Below are 6,841 nucleotides of genomic sequence, written 5' to 3'. Positions count from 1 at the left end.
AGGAGGAGGAGGAGGATACGAGGAGGAAGGGGAGGGGAAAGCAAAAGGAGGGAAGAAGAGGCGCCATCATCCCAGCACATGGGAACAGTACGACCTCCTCCTCCTCCTCCTCCTCCTCCTCCTTCTTGTGGGCCCATTACGACCTCCTCCTCCTCCTCCTCCTTCTTGTGGGCCCATTACGACCTCCTACTCCTCCTCCTCCTTCTTGTGGGCCCATTACTCATGAAGACCCCCTCTCTTCCTGACCAGTGCCTTCCAGCCACTACACACAGAGAGACCCCCCGACCCTCCGACCCCTTACGTCGATCTCGTGTACAGCCTTCCAGCACGACCACAACCTCAGCTGCTGTTTGGGGAAGCCTGGCTGGTGAGCCAGCTCAATCGATCTCCAGCTTGCATCATGTGTATTCTGAACCTTTTTATCTTTTATTCTTTTTTTTTTTTTTGCTTAAAATGTATCAATCACCTGAACACTTTAAGGGGATTCTGATGTTTGGCTGTGATGGACGCTGAGTTCCCTCCTGCCATTACACCGTATAAAGCCACACACACACACACACACACACACACACACACACACACACACACACACGCCATTTGGGACGAGCTGCTACCAAAACACAAACTCCCCTTGAACCGATTACGGTCAGGCTTAAAACAAGACACCAAATAGAAACACGACACGCAAAAATATACTAAATGTAACAATTAAAACAGTTTTCCCTTATTTCTTTCTTTTTTCTTTTTCTTTTTAGACTGTTCGTTTTAACTTTTTTTGTTTTTCGCAGAAACGAACTTGGCAGTCTAATTTGTTTTATATTTATAGCTTTATTGTGAGGAATATTTTACATAGCAGGGGAAGAGATAGGGGTTTGACGTGGCAAATGTGTGTGGCCCTATGTTGTCTACTGTTGGCCCTATATGTCTACTGCTGGCCCTATGTATCTACTGTTGGCCCCATGCTGTCTACTGTTGGCCCTATATGTCTACTGCTGGCCCTATGTATCTAGTGTTGGCCCTATGTTGTCTACTGTTGCCTCTATGTGTCTACTGTTGGTCTTACGTGTCTACTGTTGGCCCTATGTGTTTACTGTTATCCCTATGTATCCACCGTTGGCCCTATGTTCTCTACTGTTGCCTCTATGTGTCTACTGTTGGCTCTATGTGTCTATATGTGGGCCCTGTGTTGTCCACTGATGGCCCTAAGTTTTTACTGTTGGCCCAGTGTTGTCTACTGTTGGCCCTATGTGTCTACTGTTGGCCCTATGTGTCTGCTGTTGGCCCTATATCGTCTACTGTTGCCCTATGGTTTCTACTGTTGGCCCTATGTCGTATACTGTTGGCCCTATGCTTTCTACTGCTGGCCCTATGTTGTATACTGTTGGCAGTGTCTACTGTTGGCCCTATGCGTCTACTGTTAGCTCTATGTGTGTACTGCTGACCCTATGTATCTACTCCTAGCCCTAAGTATCTACTATTGACCCTATAGATCTACTGTTGGCCTTAAGTATCTACTGTTGGCCCTAAGTATCTACTGTTGGCCCTATGTACCTACTGTTGGCCCTATGTATCTCGTTGGCCCTATATATCTACTGTTGACCCTATGTATCTACTGTTGACCCTTATATATCTACTGTTGGCCCTATATATCTCCTGTTGACCCTATGTATCTACTGCTGACCCTATATATCTACTGCTGGCCCTACGTATCTACTGCTGACCCTATATATCTAATGTTGGCCCTATATATCTACTGTTGACACGGTTGGCCCTATATATCTACTGTTGACCCTATGTATTTACTGCTGACCCTATTTATCTACTGTTGGCCCTATATATCTTCTGTTGACCCTATGTATTTACTGCTGACCCTATATATCTACTGCTGGCCCTACGTATCTACTGCTGACCCTATATATCTAATGTTGGTCCTATATATCTACTGTTGACCCTATGTATTTACTGCTGACCCTATTTATCTACTGTTGGCCCTATATATCTACTGTTGACCCTATGTATTTACTGCTGACCCTATTTATCTACTGTTGGCCCTATATATCTACTGTTGACCCTATGTATTTACTGCTGACCCTATATATCTACTGCTGGCCCTACGTATCTACTGTTGGCCCTATACATCTACTGTTGACCCTATGTATTTACTGTTGACCCTATATAATTACTGCTGGCCCTACGTATCTACGGTTGACCCTGTGTATCTCCAGGAAGGGAGGTCGCTAGGGACCTGTAGTGCCATTCTTGAATCAGTAGCAGTGTTGGGCCACCGTGGGCGGCAGGGATATCACCCGTGGCACTTACTAATACACCCAGTGATGACACTGTCAATCATACCTCACCCCTCACTGTCACTCACTCCAGCAGCTCTCCATCAGCCTCCCTCACTCACCTCTCACGAGCCCTCTTTATCACCTTACCCTCTCTCTCTCTCTCTCTCTCTCTCTCTCTCTCTCTCTCTCTCTCTCTCTCTCTCTCTCTCTCTCTCTCTTCCCCGTCTGCCTCTCCTCCGTCACGTAGACCTAACGCCACAGGACGGCGATCCCTCGCCAAGACATCAGCAGCTCACCTCTTGCTCACCTCCATTACCTCATCGAAGCTACAACTCGTCACGTGCGTATTTCAGTGACTCTTTACCCACTTACTTTTCAGCGTCCTGTAACAACTCATGATTTTACGCTGTTTGGATATGGAAGCTAAAACATTCCCATTCATAAAAGTAAATCAGTCGTTTGTAAACACACACACACACACACACACACACACACACACACATATATATACATATATATATATTTTTTTTTTTTTCTTATACTTTGTCGCTGTCTCCCGCGTTTGCGAGGTAGCGCAAGGAAACAGACGAAAGAAATGGCCCAACCCACCCCCATACACATGTATATACATACGTCCACACACGCAAATATACATACCTACACAGCTTTCCATGGTTTACCCCAGACGCTTCACATGCCTTGATTCAATCCACTGACAGCACGTCAACCCCGGTATACCACATCGCTCCAATTCACTCTATTCCTTGCCCTCCTTTCACCCTCCTGCATTTTCAGGCCCCGATCACACAAAATCTTTTTCACTCCATCTTTCCACCTCCAATTTGGTCTCCCTCTTCTCCTTGTTCCCTCCACCTCCGACACATATATCCTCTTGGTCAATCTTTCCTCACTCATCCTCTCCATGTGCCCAAACCACTTCAAAACACCCTCTTCTGCTCTCTCAACCACGCTCTTTTTATTTCCACACATCTCTCTTACCCTTACGTTACTCACTCGATCAAACCACCTCACACCACACATTGTCCTCAAACATCTCATTTCCAGCACATCCATCCTCCTGCGCACAACTCTATCCATAGCCCACGCCTCGCAACCATACAACATTGTTGGAACCACTATTCCTTCAAACATACCCATTTTTGCTTTCTGAGATAATGTTCTCGACTTCCACACATTCTTCAAGGCCCCCAGAATTTTCGCCCCCTCCCCCACCCTATGATCCACTTCCGCTTCCATGGTTCCATCCGCTGACAGATCCACTCCCAGATATCTAAAACACTTCACTTCCTCCAGTTTTTCTCCATTCAAACTCACCTCCCAATTGACTTGACCCTCAACCCTACTGTACCTAATAACCTTGCTCTTATTCACATTTACTCTTAACTTTCTTCTTCCACACACTTTACCAAACTCAGTCACCAGCTTCTGCAGTTTCTCACATGAATCAGCCACCAGCGCTGTATCATCAGCGAACAACAACTGACTCACTTCCCAAGCTCTCTCATCCCCAACAGACTTCATACTTGCCCCTCTTTCCAAAACTCTTGCATTTACCTCCCTAACAACCCCATCCATAAACAAATTAAACAACCATGGAGACATCACACACCCCTGCCGCAAACCTACATTCACTGAGAACCAATCACTTTCCTCTCTTCCTACACGTACACATGCCTTACATCCTCGATAAAAAGTTTTCACTGCTTCTAACAACTTTCCTCCCACACCATATATTCTTAATACCTTCCACAGAGCATCTCTATCAACTCTATCATATGCCTTCTCCAGATCCATAAATGCTACATACAAATCCATGCCCTTATTCACATTTACTCTCAAGCTTTCTTCTTTCACACACTTTACCAAACTCAGTCACCAGCTTCTGCAATTTCTCACCCGAATCAGCCACCAGCGTTGTATCATTAGCGAACAACTGACTCACTTCCCAAGCCCTCTCATCCACAACAGACGGCATACTTCCCCCTTCTCTCCAAAACTCTTGCATTCATCTCCCTAACAACCCCATCCATAAGCTGATCACTTTCTTCTTTTCCTACTCGTACACATGCCTTACATCCTCGATAAAAACTTTTCACTACTTCTAGCAACTTGCCTCCCACACCATATACTCTTAATACCTTCCACAGAGCATCTCTATCAACTCTATCATATGCCTTCTCCAGATCCATATATGCTACATACAAATCCATTTGCTTTTCTAAGTATTTTTCACATACATTCTTCAAAGCAAATACCTGCTCCATACATCCTCTACCACTTTTGAAACCACACTGCTCTTCCCCAACCTGATGCTCTGTACATGCCTTCACCCTCTCAATCAATACCCTCCCATAAAATTTCCCCCGAATACTCAACAAACTTATACCTCTGTAATTTGGACACTAACCTTTATCCCCTTTCCCTTTGTACAATGGCACTATGCATGCTTCCCGTCAATCCTCAGGCACTTCACCATGAGCCATACGTACATTGAATATCCTCACCAACCAGTCATCAACACAGTCATCCCCTTTTTTAATAAATTCCACTGCAATACCATCCAAACCCGCCGCCTTGCCGGCTTTCCTTTTCCGCAAAGCTTTCACTACCTCATCTCTGTTTACCAAATCATTTTCCCTGACCCTCTCAAATGGAGTTAAACAGGCAAATATATATCTAGAATACGTCGAACTGGTTCGCTATGTAGTATATTAGATATTCTGATCAATGATGTGTATACTGTACCCAATCCCATTAACAAGTTAAGAATGGTATGTATGCGATCAGAACTTATGTAACCAACAGCATCTGTGTAACCACGTAGAGCAGTTTGCGATTTACTATAAGAACTGGACAAGAAAAAGAAAAGAATTCGAACCCGCTGGTAAGGTAAGATCAAGTTGGATACAAATTTTTACAAAGAAAAAAGATAAGTAAAATATGAGTTAACATAAATTCTATACAAGTCAAAAACTGAATGCTTAATTGCCTACTGTATACGAACACAAAAATTAAAATCCGGCAATTTCCTTTTAAAATAGTATTTACGAAAGGAAGATGCAACAATTTTTTTCTGCCACAAAAGTCAAGATAATCAACAACTTCCTTTTCAAGAAAAAAAAAAACTATAAACCATCAAGAAAAACTATAAATTTCCTTTCCAACTACACATGTTTAAACACAAGTTGAAAAAGAAAATATAGATAATCTTTTTCAAGTGGATAATTGAAAAATTATCATTATCCTTTACCAGGACACACATTAAAAGATCAACAATACCCTATCCCACATAATAATAATAATAATAATAATAATAATAATAATAATAAAAATAATGATAATAATAATAATAATAATAATAATAATAATAATAATCATAATAATCATAATAATAATTTTTTTTTTATTTTTTTTCAAACTATTCGCCATCTCCCGCGTTAGCGAGGTAGCGTTAAGAACAGAGGACTGGGCCATTGAGGGAATATCCTGACCTGGCCCCCTTCTCTGTTCCTTCTTTTGGAAAATTAAAAAAAATTGAGAGGGGAGGATTTCCAGCCCCCCCACTCCCTCCCCTTTTAGTCGCCTTCTACGACACGCAGGGAATACGTAGGAAGTATTCTTTCTCCCCTATCCCCAGGGATAAATAATAATAATAATAATAATAATAATAATAATAATAATGATACTAATAATAATAATAATAATAATAATAATAATAATAATAATGTTTTATTCTCACATATTTATGCAAAGAAATCAACCGTTTGGCTATCCAATACATTAGATCAAAAATAAAAATTTCTTCAAATGCATATGCTAAGAAGTCAACCATTTTTTCTTTCCTATTACATACGTTACAAAATCAGTAATTACCATTATACAAAGAAAAAAAAGAACTAACAGTTTCCTCTTCAATGACATACACAAGTTGAAAAAATAATTAAAAATAAAATCTTTTCCAATGCATAGATTTAAAAAATCAACTATTTCATTTTTCACAGAATACGGTGAAAATGGATAAATCAAAAATTCATTTTTTTCGCCCCTACTCCACCACACCTGTACTCTTACCTTATTCTTGAAGGCATGATTCGAATGCACTGGCGCCGGACCCTGCTCGAAATGCCTTGTTTCCTGTTGACAAAATACGTTTTCCTTTTGTCACACTGAAACAGAAAATGTTCCGCGTTAATACCCCCTGATTCGTGACGCGTTCAAAAAGGCGATGGGGGGAAAATTCTTTGGGGGAAAACCCTGGATAATCTTGACACATGATGTTTATATATAAGTTCTTATCAATATCTTTCCCGAAGAGTTTTATGGTTCGTGTGTGTATTGTCAAGCGACGTGCGTGTTTCCTCTGTCCTTAGATAGAACAGAGAGAAAAAGAAAAAAGAAAAAACGTCCGAAATACCGAAGCTAATCCTTAATACAACAGAAAACGACTGTTCTTGCCCTCAAAGAAATTTAGTTACGGGAACCGTTTTCTATGCCTTTTACAATCACAAAAGTGTGTGTGTGTGTGTGTGTGT

General features: G+C 41.6%; 1 long non-coding RNA gene across 1 annotated transcript in view; it reads right to left on the bottom strand.

The window, feature by feature from the left end:
- Window positions 1–6,475, bottom strand: part of LOC139766065 (uncharacterized) — an 86,880-nt gene extending 80,405 nt beyond the window's left edge. The window contains exon 1 of the long non-coding RNA XR_011716780.1: window positions 6,381–6,475. This is a non-coding gene — a long non-coding RNA (uncharacterized lncRNA). The remainder of the gene's footprint in view (window positions 1–6,380) is intronic.
- Between the last annotated feature and the right edge of the window lie 366 nt (window positions 6,476–6,841).

This window comes from Panulirus ornatus, chromosome 56 (assembly GCF_036320965.1).
Source record: "Panulirus ornatus isolate Po-2019 chromosome 56, ASM3632096v1, whole genome shotgun sequence".
NCBI classification, from domain to species: Eukaryota; Metazoa; Arthropoda; class Malacostraca; order Decapoda; family Palinuridae; genus Panulirus; species Panulirus ornatus.
The sequence above is the reverse complement of the archived record's forward strand: the minus strand, read 5'-3'. Positions and strand labels throughout refer to the sequence as shown.